This window comes from Lactuca serriola, chromosome 2 (genome assembly GCF_051521515.1).
Source record: "Lactuca serriola cultivar US96UC23 chromosome 2, Lser_US96UC23_V15, whole genome shotgun sequence".
Lineage (NCBI taxonomy): Eukaryota > Viridiplantae > Streptophyta > Magnoliopsida > Asterales > Asteraceae > Lactuca > Lactuca serriola.
In genome coordinates this window covers 206,831,156-206,845,809 of record NC_136409.1, presented here as the reverse complement: position 1 = coordinate 206,845,809, position 14,654 = coordinate 206,831,156, and the positions used below count along the sequence as shown (strand labels likewise).

At 33.2% G+C, this 14,654-nt stretch overlaps 1 long non-coding RNA gene and 1 pseudogene across 1 annotated transcript; one reads left to right on the top strand and one right to left on the bottom strand.

Moving 5' to 3' along the window:
* Positions 1-1,685: 1,685 nt before the first annotated feature.
* On the bottom strand, positions 1,686-2,777 carry LOC145090755 (uncharacterized). The gene is made up of 3 exons (XR_013701746.1): positions 2,232-2,777; positions 2,054-2,106; positions 1,686-1,921 (listed from the first exon to the last, which is right to left on the bottom strand). It is a non-coding gene; the product is annotated as an uncharacterized LOC145090755 (long non-coding RNA).
* Positions 2,778-3,857: 1,080 nt separating this feature from the next.
* On the top strand, positions 3,858-5,270 carry LOC145090753 (protein CANDIDATE G-PROTEIN COUPLED RECEPTOR 7 pseudogene; annotated as a pseudogene).
* The last annotated feature ends 9,384 nt before the right edge of the window (positions 5,271-14,654 follow it).

The window sequence follows — 14,654 nt, the reverse complement described above, 5'->3', positions numbered from 1 at the left end:
GTAGTGCAGTAATGGTAATTGCACTTTAAAGTTAATGATTCTTTTAGAATTTGTGTTTGCCTTTTTTGTAATAGATTTGCTATGATTTTTTTCCACAGAATGAACAGGTTCAGTAAAGTCATTCTTAAAGAATACGATATTTTTTTAACCATTCTTAGTTTTTGTTGCATTTTTTTATAGGAATTGATTGAAGAATGGTTTGAAGACATGATAGGAAATGATTGAAGAACGAATCAAAGATTGATCACACTCACATTTTAAGAATTTTGTTATGTTTTAAAGAATTACACTTGTTATTCTTTCAGAATTTTGTTATTATTCAAGAATGTTATTTGTATCACAATCATACAATGTAATTATTTGATATATTATTAATGCAAGAAGACATGTATTCTTTATAAAATGTTAGTGTTGATAATATGTTCTATAATTCTTTAAGAAGGTGGGACATGACTGGCTCTTAATGTCTAGGTATGTGCAAAAGACATTAATGCCCTCATTATCCTCATCATAGCAAACAAAAAACATATATGTGAAAAGGCGATGACTTACAATGCTCAAAGCATCAACTCTTTCCCCATAATGGCACTTATTTTTAGCATAACTTTGAGCTATAAAACATTTGCCACCATCACCAACAAACATGTGAATAGATTGAGCATCTTTATCCAGACTTCCACTTGCAAAGCCATAAAAAATTCAAGAGCCAAATCTTTAGCACTAAATATAAATAGTCTTTGTTAAACATAAAAGTTTAAAACTCACCTGATATGCACTATAAAAAAATGGTAAGATACTTTTGGATCTAATCAATTGTCTTATTTGCTCCCATTGTTCAAGTGTTGGCTCAACACCCGTGGGATTATGAACACAAGCATGTAATTGAGAAATCTTTCCAAACTGGGGAGACATTAGACCTCTATAAAAGCCCAAAACCCAGGGTATTATTAACCTAATTCTTAACATCAAAGAATATTTATTTAGGCTGCATAATTGAAGAAAATGGACAAATATGTTATGAACAATAACCGAAGGGCAGTTCAAGTAAAATCAAAGAAAGTAAAGTTACTAGTGCAGACTTGGCATCTTCTTTCAGCTCCATTCCTGCACCATTGAATGAAATTTTGCAAAAACAAAGTAAAATATAAATATCAGATATATTTGTAAGTTAGAAACTGACTTTTGTACCATTCATAAGCTACTTACCAAAAGATGAGAAGAAAAATATGTAAGTGGGTCATTTACCAAACAACCATTGAAGATTTATTTCAATTCACAAAAATTATATAATTGACATCATAAACACATAAAAATAGTAACCACATTATACTAAAATTCAAAAACTTTGAAACATTGATTCACAAAAATACATAACATCTATGTGAATATACCAGACATGGGATTTACCCCATTGTATATAGTAGTATAGGACCCACAGGTAGCTTGGGAGGCACTTGGTACTTCATAAGGGGATATTGATGCTCAAGTAACTTTATGAAAATACTCTTTTGAACTTAAACTATATGTGTACCCCTTATCTAATTTTTGGCTCCTTTGAATAAAATTAGCACAAATAAGTAGAAATACACATAACAAAATACATACCTATCATATAAAGACACTATGCTTCATAATAATTATGAAGGCACAAATTTGATGACATTGGTCCATTAAAATTAACACACACACACACCTATTATTTACAGATAGAAAAACAAAAGCAAGAAACAGTTATGTGTTTTAGTAAAATCAATAAAAATCTTCATCAAACAAAGAAAGTGTTCAAGATCTAACATTGTCGTAACTCATGAAAAAAGTGTAAAAAAAGCTTCATATCTTGTCACTCTAAAGACAGGTTATGATGTAATCATTTCCTTTATTATATTTGAAGCCCATCTCCTGTACCAAGCTATCCCTAAACCTGAAAAATTAAAAGAAGGAAGTAAATAGTACTTGTTATAGGGTTGTGTAAGAATACATTCAAAGAGTTATACTTAGGGCACACGAGAATTGTGCTAGATGGTAGGAGGAAGTTGTTCATGATTTAGTTAACCTTAGCTCACGATTCAAGCTCTTCTTCGCCATTTAAGACCTGCTTCATCAATGCTTTTGGCACAAAAAATGCCAATCGCAAAAATAGAAGTGATTTCTCTCTAAGCAAATGTATGAACAATTTTAAAGAAGGAAGCAATGTCGGGAGAAAGAAAAAGTGGAGAGAGTTGAAGACTAACCCAACATGTACTTTTTCGGTGGGATCATAGGCAGTTTCTTGTTCATCGGAAGCGAGTAAGGGTTGATGTTGGTCGGAAAGCATATTCTTTAATCTTCAATTTGATCCTCTTGTCGACTGGTAGTGATCGCCCGAGTATAAGTTATGCATGCGAGAGAATGGAATAAAATGAAATTGAACTCTTATAGAGTACTAACTTGACACCACTAAGCAAAACCCACAATAATAATTTGGGGAAGAAGGCAACGTCAATAGAAACATGCAACAATAAATGAAATCAATTTAGGAGTAGGAGATCGCGAAGGGAAAGAAAAAAGGTATACTCGGGATCCAAAGGGTCACTCTTATATTCATTATCAAATAAACCCCGACACACAATTGAGTCGTGACGTATGCAGTTAATCACCGGTTGTGGAGGCTGAAGACGTATCGGGGAGGTTAAAGACGTACTGGGGAGGGGAAGTTGTTGGTTCCAACGCGGGAAGAACTGCCCTATAGCAACTGTAAGTGGCTGAGATTGAAAGTTAAGGGAGTTTGAATGGCTGAGATGTGTTGGGCGGTTACAAACTCGCCGTCAATGGTAGTATAAAGAATATTAAGGGATTTGACGTTTGAAAGGCAAATAAAAGGATTGATTGTTACCGAAACTAAAGCCTTGTAATTTAAAATGGAATTTCACATGATATTAATTAGGAAGTGTATTATAGTGACACATGACAAAACAAAACAATTTTTTTATTACTATAGAGAGATTTTATCTCTAAATAATAAAAAAAAACAACTAGTATCTAATAATTATAACTCATGGTTTGTAACAAATATAAAAGGAATATTATGAAAATTAAAATTAATTACTCAACACTATATTGTCATTTGCAGGGTCTCAGAATCATTCACAAAGATTTTGATTCTCTTCATTTTGTTTCTCCATGTTTTTTACTTACATTTTCCTTGTCTTGTCTTGTTCTCGTACTTAGGATCATGCACTTTGTTGGCACTAAAAATGTTATTCAATCCACTAGTGCAACATAATGAATTACATCTTTTGAACCGGAATAAAAATGAGCTCATAACCATTACTTATGAACAATTCTCCTCAACTGAAGACGTACCTACTGTTACTAGAAGTCTAGTCTCTTTCAGACACAGTTTCGATCTCAAACTACACATACACAGGAAAATAGATATTCGAAAATATTTTCTCTTATGTTTGTAACCTTTGTGATGCGGTCGTTCTATCAATTGAAAGCAACAATGAAAGACATGACTGCTGACATCTACCTTCTATCTCATCTCAATAAGATTATCGGGTCTGTTACCGTTGTTTTATATTATCATCTCTACACTATGTGATCATCTTTTAAAATATTGTCAATAATTGACTATAGGTTGGTTTGGGTTGTTCTAATTTTACCTAATGGATTATGGTTCCGTTTATCGTTTTATATATGTCCCAAGTTTGCAAATAAATATTGATTTTGCAGACGATCAAACAAATAGAGTCCATTAATATAAAAAAACTAATCAAATTTTCTTATTTTTATTTTACGGTCGAAATGTAAATGGCCTCATAAATGAAAATGGAACAAAAGGAAAATAGTCGAATAAACGAAGGGCTGTTTGGGGAAGGAGTTTCAAAGGCTGTTCTTAAGAAATTCCCGCGTCTCCGAACTCCCACCGCCGGTGAATCTCAAAATGACGAGGTCGATTGTTTTTTGCCTCCTCATCTCCGCCTTCTCCCTCCTCGCACCACCGGTCACGGCGGAGATCAAATCCTTAAAAGTCGAATCAGACAATCGCCCCATGATCCTTTTTGAGAAGTTCGGATTCACGCACAGAGGATTCGCCTCCGTCGCCATCTCCTCCGTCTCCGTCACCTCTGACCTGTCACAAGCTGATCCCTCCCGCCTTGGTTTCTTCCTTCTCTCCGAAGGTTCGTTAAACCAAGTTCTTACCGAATTTAAGCGAAAACCTAATTTCTGTGTAGTCGATTCCAAATATATCTCCCTTCTTTTCACCTTCCAGGATCTATCTCCTCCGCCTCATTCCTCGCTCAATAAATCCTACCCAATTAACTACCCCGACGAGTACTCTCTCTTCTTCGCTAATTGCAACCGTGAATCCCTTGTTTCAATGAACGTCCGCACAGAGCTTTACAATACCGACGATGGCAACCACAGAGATTACTTATCCGCCGGCCAAACACAGCTCCCATCCTTTTACTTCCTTTTCTCCATCATTTACCTGTGTTTCCTAGTTCTCTGGATACTCGAATGCTTTAACAACAAAGGATCCGTTCACCGGATCCATTTCCTGATGGCCGTGTTGCTGATCCTGAAATCACTCAACTTACTATGTGCGGCGGAGGAGAAACATAAGGTAAAAGTTACAGGTACAGCCCATGGATGGGATGTGTTGTTCTACACGTTTCAGTTCTTGAAGGCGGTGCTTTTGTTCACCGTGATCGTGTTGATCGGTACTGGATGGTCGTTTCTGAAACCATTCTTGCAAGAAAAGGAGAAGAACGTGCTAATGATTGTGATCCCACTTCAGGTTTTAGCAAACATAGCTTCCACAGTAATTGGGGAAACTGGGCCATTCATTCAGAATTGGGTAACATGGAACCAATTGTTCTTGTTGGTAGATCTCATCTGTTGTTGCGCCATTCTTCTTCCTATCTTCTGGTCGATTAGTTTATTGAGGGAGACCTCGAAGACAGATGGAAAAGCTGCTACGAATTTGGCGAAGCTGACTCTTTTTAAGCAGTTTTATGTGTTGGTGATTGGATACTTGTATTTCACAAGACTGGTTGTTTATTCCCTGAAAACGATATCTTCTTATAAGTTCGAGTGGGTGGCTAATGGGGCGGAGGAAGTTGCTAGTGTTGCGTTTTATATAATCATGTTCTTCATGTTCAGGCCGATCGATAAGAACAAATACTTTCTTATTGATGGTGAAGAAGAGAAGGATGCCGAGAGGACCCTGCGGGAGGATGGGGACTTCCAGCTTGCTGTAGATAATTTGTAAATATTTACCTTCATTTGTTTTTTTTTTTTTTTTTTTTTTTTTTTTGTAAATTTATCTCTCGCATAATTTGTAAATCATAGAAGAAAGCTACTTGTTCAACCTTACTTTTATTTATATATTTTTTAACTTAGAGTTAATTTATTCCAAATTATATTAAAATGGTTTGTGCTGACACATGTATAACATCAGGGCAAGATAAAATTTTTATGCCCTTTTTTATTTACTGTAAAATAGAGAATATATATATATATATATATATATATATATATATATATATATATATATATATATATATATATATATATATATATATATATATTAGGTTACAACCCGTGGAAACCACGGAGCAAAAGATTTGTAAAATTTTATTAAAGTAATAAGATATAAATTTTGTTTAGATTTTTATTAAAATAATTTCACGCTAACAACCATCAAAATAATATTAAAAAATCTAAAACGTTATAAAAAAGGAAAACCAATTAACGAACAAAAAGAAAGTAAAAACCAAAACAAAATAAAAAGTCATAATAAACTAATATCATATCAGTGATATTAATTATCTGAAATCAACGATTAGGTGAGTAGTTTCACCCCTAGTCTTCTTCAATTTTGCCAAAAGATATAGAATTCACGTTTTCACTTGATTCATTTCCCTATGAATTTTTATCTTCCCATTTCAATAATCTGTATCCTATAATTTGATTAATTTCTAATTAACTACTTAAACTTTTAGTCCTTTTTTTTAGGGCAATTGTTTCTTGATTCATCTTCTTTATAAGATTGTTTCTACAAAAAATAAAGTTATGTGTCATAAAAAATTCATACTACTTCCTCCTCCTCTGTAGTTCAAATGTAATCCATATGAAGTCACCAAATAGTATTTTAAAAGAAACCATCACAAATGTCTAAAATACAAACTAATAATTACAGAAAATAGATTAACTTGACAAAGTTTAGATCTTGTAAAATTGAAAGAGTTTAGAACCTGTAAACTGATTTTAAAACTTGCATACACAATCAACAACAAAAAAAAACAAACTCAAAATCATACTACAAGCAAGGTTTTGAAAATCAGACCAGGAAAGTTCCTGGTTGAACTGGTCGAACCAACCCGTCCAGTTTTCCTAAAAATAGCTATATTTTGATCTCATATCATTTGCTTCACTTTTCAAAACTGAGAAAGTTATGTTGTCAAGACGGAGGAGCACATCAAGAAAAGTTATAAAATGTAGAAAATTGGTCAAACGTCATCCTGCAATAAAAAAAAACTCATGAAATATTAAACACCACAACTTATCAGAAGAGGCAGTCGACAACTCCAACCAAGGTGATTTATCAGTACCAAGGAGAATATCCAGAAATAGCAACGAACTTTGTTCAACCCCAGTAAAATCCATAATACAGCTTACACTTCAATTTTAATATTCAAATTTTCTAATAAAGCCACTTTGATGAAGCCGTATGACATAAAAAATCTTATCATTTTCCTGCAATAAAGAAACAAATAGATATAAGGGTCTAATGCTAAAATCATTTATCTTGAAAAGCTACCTTACCATTTATTGGTGTTGCACCCCAATAACACATATTACAAATTTCTTGGACCTATGATGCATATCAAACTACATGTCAGAATATTTATGAGAGCCTTTTTTATCATTAGAAAGGTAAATTACCTTTGGAGCTTTCTTTACATGACCAAACTTTATCTGAGAAACCAAACTAACAATGTTTGCTAGAATATTCAAGATCTTTTAGGTTAATTCAATTGTATTGTAAAAAATTGTAAGTGCCTTTTTGCAAAATATCTTAATAATCGAATAAGATTAGATTTCCCAAATATCTGACATCATAATGTAAGCCAGAAAAATTAACGCTTGATGCTAAATTTCCCAAAAACACATGAATCAAATATCTAAAAGCAATAATTCTCAAATTCTTATCAGAAAAACACATTAAATTCAAAACTTGTTATATTTGATAAAACCTGGTGATTTGGAACTCAAACTATCAGGGCTAGATTTAATATTAGTAAAAGAGAGAAAAAGAACCTTGAGAGGTGAGCAATATGCGAGTTCTTTTACTCTTGGTGTTTGTTTCTGATGACTATTCCCATTTCCATTCCATACTACATTTTCTTTTTCCGTATATACTGTCACAACTGGAAATTTTGTGTCATGTAATCTATACACTCAAGCTAATGTGAATCAAAAGCTTAAGAACATGTGTAACACCTATGATTATGACTTCAAAAACTTCAAGTAAATACATCATACAAGTACTACAAATAGACTATCATGGGCTTAGAACCCTCATTGGGCTCTAATTGGGCCCACACTAAATTATTTCAACATTTTGGGCCACATTGGGCCTAGAATGAAATAAATTAATGACTATGAACCATAATTAACCTAATTTGACCCTAACAAGTCATAAAAATCACCTTTATATTTATTTGGACCAAAAATCACTCAATTTAACCATGAAAATTGGGCTTAAGCATTTATGGCCCAAACATCCTCTTTTCCCCCACCATTCTCGGCCCAAGCCCAAATAAAAGGGAGGAGTTGACTTCTTGCATGACACATCATCTTTGTATGGAGGATATCTAAGCATTACCCTTCAAGCATCCATGCATTCTCATTCTTCCATGCAAACATCACCTCAAGGTCTTTTCTTCTCTCCCTCCCTCTTCCTTCTTGATTCGGCCGAGAGTAACCCAAACACACACACTTCACAAACTCTCTCCAAATTACTCAAGAAATCATCCTCCCACTCCATTCAAAAGTCTCGAAAATTTGGCTTGAAGCATAAGAATCATCCTAAAGAAATTCACCATCTAAGGTAAGTTAATGTTTAACTTATGATCTAACTCCCTCTACTTCATTAAAATCTCTTCTAAATTCATTCATTTTTGTGATCTTGCATCCTAGAGGTCGAAATCTTCACCAAAGGGTGCTTAGGCCAAAAATCACTTCATTTTCCTTCCATTTTCTTTGCAAAACCGAGCCCCCACACCCAAGGTGAGCTTCATACCCCCTATTTTCTGTTTTTATGAGTTTTGTGGGGGGGGGGGGGGGGAATACAAGTGAAGGTGTAGATCTATATGTGTTTTGTATGCCTTGTATGATTTCCATGCTTACATGTATGCTTTTGTGTGCTAAAATGTTGGATCTAGCCATAAAACCCCTCAAAACCGAGATATATCTTATGTTAAATGATTTTTGCATCAAATATGTTTCTACATACAAAGTGTTTCAAGAAAAATGGCTAAGTAGTTTAGTAACAATCTTCTTTGGGCTAAAAACACAAATTTTGGGCCTAAAATGTGAAAAATACAAAATCAAGGGTCCAAATTGACATATCACGAATTCTGATGGATGAGGTGTGCCAAAACAGTTTCAATAAAACAAATTCTGGAAATTTACTCATTTAGAGGATTAAAAACATAAATTTCAAGCTTAATGGGCTAAAAATGACATTTTCGGCCCAATGAGGCCCATTATGCGAATTTTTCTGTTTTGGAGGGCCAAAACTGTGATTTTCTGTAAAACAGTGGACCATAAGTGATCCAAGTCCTTTTCAAAGGTTTAAAATGCTTTTTAAATTTAAAAAGGACCAAAGTTGCAAAAATTTCACAATTTGGGCCAAAATTGTCAAAATTGCGAAAAGAAGGGGTTATAACCGAGAAAACTGAAATTCCAGGGACTTAAGCTGTTTTCTATGAAAAATATGCTGAAAAATATTTATTTCAATAATTTTTGGTGTTAAAATGTCAAGAAAATTGATTTAAGGACCAAACCGGAAAGTATTTAAATTAAAGGGTTGAAAAAGTAAATTTTACAAACAAGGAGGGGCTGAAAACAGAAAATTTTCAAGACTAATTCAATGCATGCAATTTGACCAAATAATGGTACCGCGACTATCGACGAAATACAATACACTACAATACCAAAATCGTTGTAAAACGAATTGGTTCGGTCTCGAACCAATGAAAATCCGAAACTACTAACATGGCGACACTACGATACATACAAATAACGTTTGGGAACTTAACTTACATACGAGTGTGCACAGACGTCTACGCACCATCTTTGGGCCCTAAAAGTGTAAAATCTTGTTTGTTGGGCCTAGCTAGCCCAATGACCTGATCTTAAGGCCCGGAGACATATTTTTTCTATGAAGTGTTGGGTTTCACCGACTTGGCACAACGTAGAGGGACTTTCAATGGCTCGTATACCATTGGTCCCCAAGGGTCCTTTGGTATTTCTAGTAAAGTCTACATATTTTTGCGAGGCGGGTCGGGGACCCCTCGTACACATTTTATCCCCAACCGGCTAATAGAGTCATCGAGGCCTTCGTGTCCTCTTTCTCTTCGGATGTGGGACGACACGTAGTCAGGGCGGCTGGATAACGTGATTAGTACGGACGACGCCTTCGGGATCGTTAGTATTGCTATAAACTGGGCGTTTGTGTAATGCGGGTTTGTAGTAATTAATCATGCTCAAAAATAATCCAACGTCGCCTGGGAATGAGACTACTATTTTTGTAATGGTTTCAACGCAACTTAATGGATTTCAAAGGATTAGGAAAACATCGGGTTTTCCTAGGTTTTTCAATACATATCGGATTCGAAATGCATACAATTTTAGTGAACAATTGTTACAAGTATAGAAACAAACAAGCATACTTATGGATCTTCACAACCGTTTTCAAAAGCTTCTCTTTTCAGAAAATATCGGATTTTCTGGTGGTTTTCAAACGATACGAAACATTGTTTCTCAAATACAACTTATGAACTCACCAACATACCATATGTTGACGTTTTTCAAAATACTTGTATTCTCAGGGAACCCTTGAATCAAAGGAAATCATATTCAGTGATGGCTTGCAGTTTGTTTATGTACGAGTCGAACAATTTATTTTTGGGAATGTAATATTTAAACAGTGTATGTCATGTAAACGCTACTGGTTGTACTATATTAATGAATGGTGACGAATGTTGTTATGTTTCATATATATTCAATGTTATGGTATACAATTGAGTCACAACAGCCCCCGGACGTTTCCGCCGTCTGGTTCGGGGGTGTGACATATACACAAGGTAAACATATTGTGAGTAGGGAAACTTTAACCTGATGGGCATGATGGAGAGGAGGACGTCATTAAAACTAGATTCAAGAATCGAGAGCATAGATTAGGGATTTTCGAGGTATATCTCCATATGCGAGAGAGACAGAGAGAAAGAAATAGCATTGGATAAATTGAAGAATATAAACACTAATTTGTAGAAGAAGAGCGTGAAGATAAGGGGGTGATAACTGAATTTTTCAAATTACTAATCTAATCTCCTCAAATCACGCACGAAATTGTAGATAAAACAAATTTAAAAAAAAATCAAAAGATGTTTTAAGATCAAAATTGAGCAAGCCCGTATTTCGTTCCCTCGAATCCCTCAATTCACGGCTCCAATCAATTTGTTGCAAGTTTAACGGGATTGATTACGAAACTTTATGAAGATTATAAGGCTGACCGATTTGAAGGTGTAAAAGGGTAGTTTAGTAATTGCACTTGAAGGGAAATGAGCGGGAAAATAAGCTTAAAGGAGGCTAAGCAAATGACACGTAGCGAAAATGGTACTCTTTTATTAGATTAGGGGATATATATATATATATATATATATATATATATATATATATATATATATATATATATATATATATAAAGTTTATAATCAAACAAATAATATAAACAAAAATCTACAAAAATCATCTAAAACAATGTCTTCGTGTATTTTTTGAATCGAACATCTCTTATTTTACAATAATCCATATTTTGTAACAAAATCACTTTCCATACTTAAAACTGTTAATTCATTCAATATTTTTGAGTCATGGTACTTCAGAGATATGTTTTGAACGGATGACCAAGAACTTTCACAATTGTGTGCTTCATCACACAACATTTCTGCAAAATTTGTAAAAGAAAACAGAACTAAAACTCGAAGTTCAACAAATAATTAAATGTCTTTATGCCTCCGATTCACATAAAAAAACAAGAACACAAAAGTTTAAAAGATAAAAATAAAAAAATCTACCTAAATCAATGAAAAGAAGTCATAAATCATAAACAAATAAGAAAAAAACTAAGTATTATAACAACAATGAAATAAACTTATAATTTCTGCCTCTAAAAGTCCATATAATAAAACAAACAGGAAAATAACTCATAAATTAAATAAATAATTAAATGTCTTAATGCCTCCTATTCACATAAAAAAATAAGAATACAAAAGTTTAGAACACAAATTAAAAAAAAAAAAAGACAAGGAGAAGGCAATAGCCTTGGATTCAAACAGAGAAGAAATCAAAACCTTATTAGTCATCGGAGATAGTAAACTTTTATATCAAGCAAATCAGTATACCACATATACAAAACAACAACAAATTTTGACTTAGAAGTTGAAGCTCAAACAGAAGAGAAATCTTTGAAAATTTTAACTCTTTTAACTGTACTCAAATCCAATAGGTAAAGATAAAAGAAATCCACCCAAATCAATGAAAAGAAATCATAAATCACAAAAAATAATGACTGAAAAAAAAAAAAAAAAAAAAAAAACTCACCCAAATTCGTTGTCCTCTTACTTTAGGAGAAGGCAACATATTTCCTTGTTGATTGTCTTCTTACTTAGAACTCGGAAGTCCGAACTCAGCTATTGTGAGAGTAAAACTTGAAAAAAAAATTGAACTCTAAACATCAGGTTTAGATCGATTGAATGCGAAACAGGTTTTGAGATATTGAGAAAATAGAAATCAGATATTTAGTTGATTTTTGAAATTGAAACTCTAAAAAAATAGAACGTGACATAATGTTTAGATGATCGATTGAATACCGATTTGCTAGTTAAGAAGACGACTCCTCTCGGTCTTCGCATAACACTCGATTTTCAATTTTCAATTTTCAATTTTCAAGGATATCAGGCTGCACGGTGTGGTGCAGTTTGAGACCGCACCTGGGTGCCACCTCAGCAGGGAACACCGCCCCAGGGTGCGGTTTCCTGCCATTGAGACCGCAGTGCGGCCTTTGAAGACCGCGAAATGTGATTGGTTGGTCAAAAATCTGACCGTTAAATGCAATTTTATTTTTTATTTTTTATTTTATTTTATTTTTTTTTCCTTTTGCTTTTTCTTTCCTTCCTATATATATACACATATCAAATTTAATTTTTTTTCACAACATAATCTTCTCTCTCAATTTTTTTTTTTTTTTTTTTAAATCACCACTCTCCAAAAAATGTCATCTTCTGAAGAATTTCAGACTATTTTTGATACCGCTATTGCGTGTGTTCAAATGGCGGAACAAACATACAACGTTGTATGTAACAACGCAGCTGCAAGTTCTTAATGTTTCCTTTAATTATTTTATTTATTTATGTTTTTTAAGTTTCTAGGGTTTTTTAAATGTCATGTGTGTGGTTTTTTTTTGGTAACGCAATGTACTGTTTTTTTTTTTTATTTTTTATTTTTTTATTTTCAAGTAATGAAGAATTATGTTTTTTTTTATTAAAATAGAAGGTATATTAAATTAAATTAGTTAAAAAAAAAAGAAGTTTTATTAAATTAAAATACTTAAAAAAAAACAAAAAAATAAAAGAAATGAAAAGTGTGGCACCACACCCTTGGTGTGGCAAGAAACCACACTTGAGTGGTAAAAAGTGACATGGCGCTGATGTGGCGGGGGAGGGAGTGCGGTTTCGGTGGCACCACTCCCTCCAGCCTCAGCGAATACCGATTTGATCGATTGCAATTCTCAAGAGTTCACGCTTCAGTTATATGGCGAAAGCTTCTCCGACTTTGTTGATTTCTTCTTGCACTGGGCTTAATGTTGGGCCAACATAACATATCTAGTTTATACATATTCAACAAAAATTATGCCCTCGTTTTTTTGATGCTCTGGCCTTGGCCCAACTCGCCCATGTATAGGGCCCGACCTGTATAACATTAACATCTCCCATGCAACTCACTTGATAAAAAATCATAATCATGGTGGTGAAAAACATGTTTAACTTGTACAAACATGGAACGGTGATCTTTTGTAAACATGTTCAATTCATGAAATTATGTTTTTTATTTTATTTTATTTTATTTTATTTTATAAAGACGTATGTATGTTCTAACAAAATAAGAGTTTGATGCTATAGTTAAAAAAAACTTGGTATTTTTTTGCAACATTCCTTATATATTACATGTGTCTATTTTATATCAACAATAAAATAAAATATGTTGATTTTTATTATGTCATCAAAATTCAAATTCTCAATTTCTCATTTTAACCATTGCCTAATGTTGTTACGTGTGTACGCTCGATGTTAACATGAGATTCTGGCTATGTTTGACAAACTAGCTGATGGTTGAAAAGCTAGTTGTTAAATAAAAAGCTAGTTGATAAAAAATAGTTTGATAAAACTAGCTGGAATATATAAAATTACATAAAATGACATGTAACAGTATGTGTTTCTATAATTAGTTAAGGGGTGTATTTGGAAAATTTTAAAAAAACTAACAGAAAGCTAGTCTAAGTAGCTTTTCAAAAAGCTAGCTTATAAGTTAGCTTATAAGCTACTTTTTGGCTTACCAAACACGACAACATAATAAAATTCGAAATATAACCTAGCTTATCAGCTAGCTGTGACGCACCAAACATAGCCTCTATGCATGATGTTTTAATAAAACTAGTATTGTGTCGCCACCATCCCCATCTAGGGGTAGCAAATCGTGCTATCGTTTTGTGTTTCTGTCTAATACGACACGACAACACAATGTTTTATGTAACACAAACACGACACGACACGATGTCGTGTTTTTTTTAACTGACACGAAAACGAACAAATTAAAAAACAACAAACACGACATGACACAAAAAATATAACATATACTAATGCTAGTTTATTTAATGAATACTTTATCAAATATAACACGACAAACACGAAAAACATAATAAAGAACTGCTAAATCTTATCAAGTTCGTGTCGAATTTTAAACACGAACGAACGCGACACGACATCATGTTTTTTTACAGTTAACACGAACACGAATTCAAATTTCAGTTTCGTTCAAATTTCGTGTCGTTACATAAATTGTCATCCCTACCCCCATCCACACTATCCTATGATTGGATCAAGACAATTCAATATTAAATTAAACGCGGAAGTTTTTTTGGAAAAAAAAAACTTATTGACAAACGGATAGATGAATCAAACAAAAAATTGATTATTGATTTCATTTACAAATCATAAAAGTTTAATACATATCGATCGAAGACAATCAGACAACAAGCTGATCAAAATATTAAAGTTTTTACATTGTTAATACTGTAATAAAAAATAAAATGTTATGAT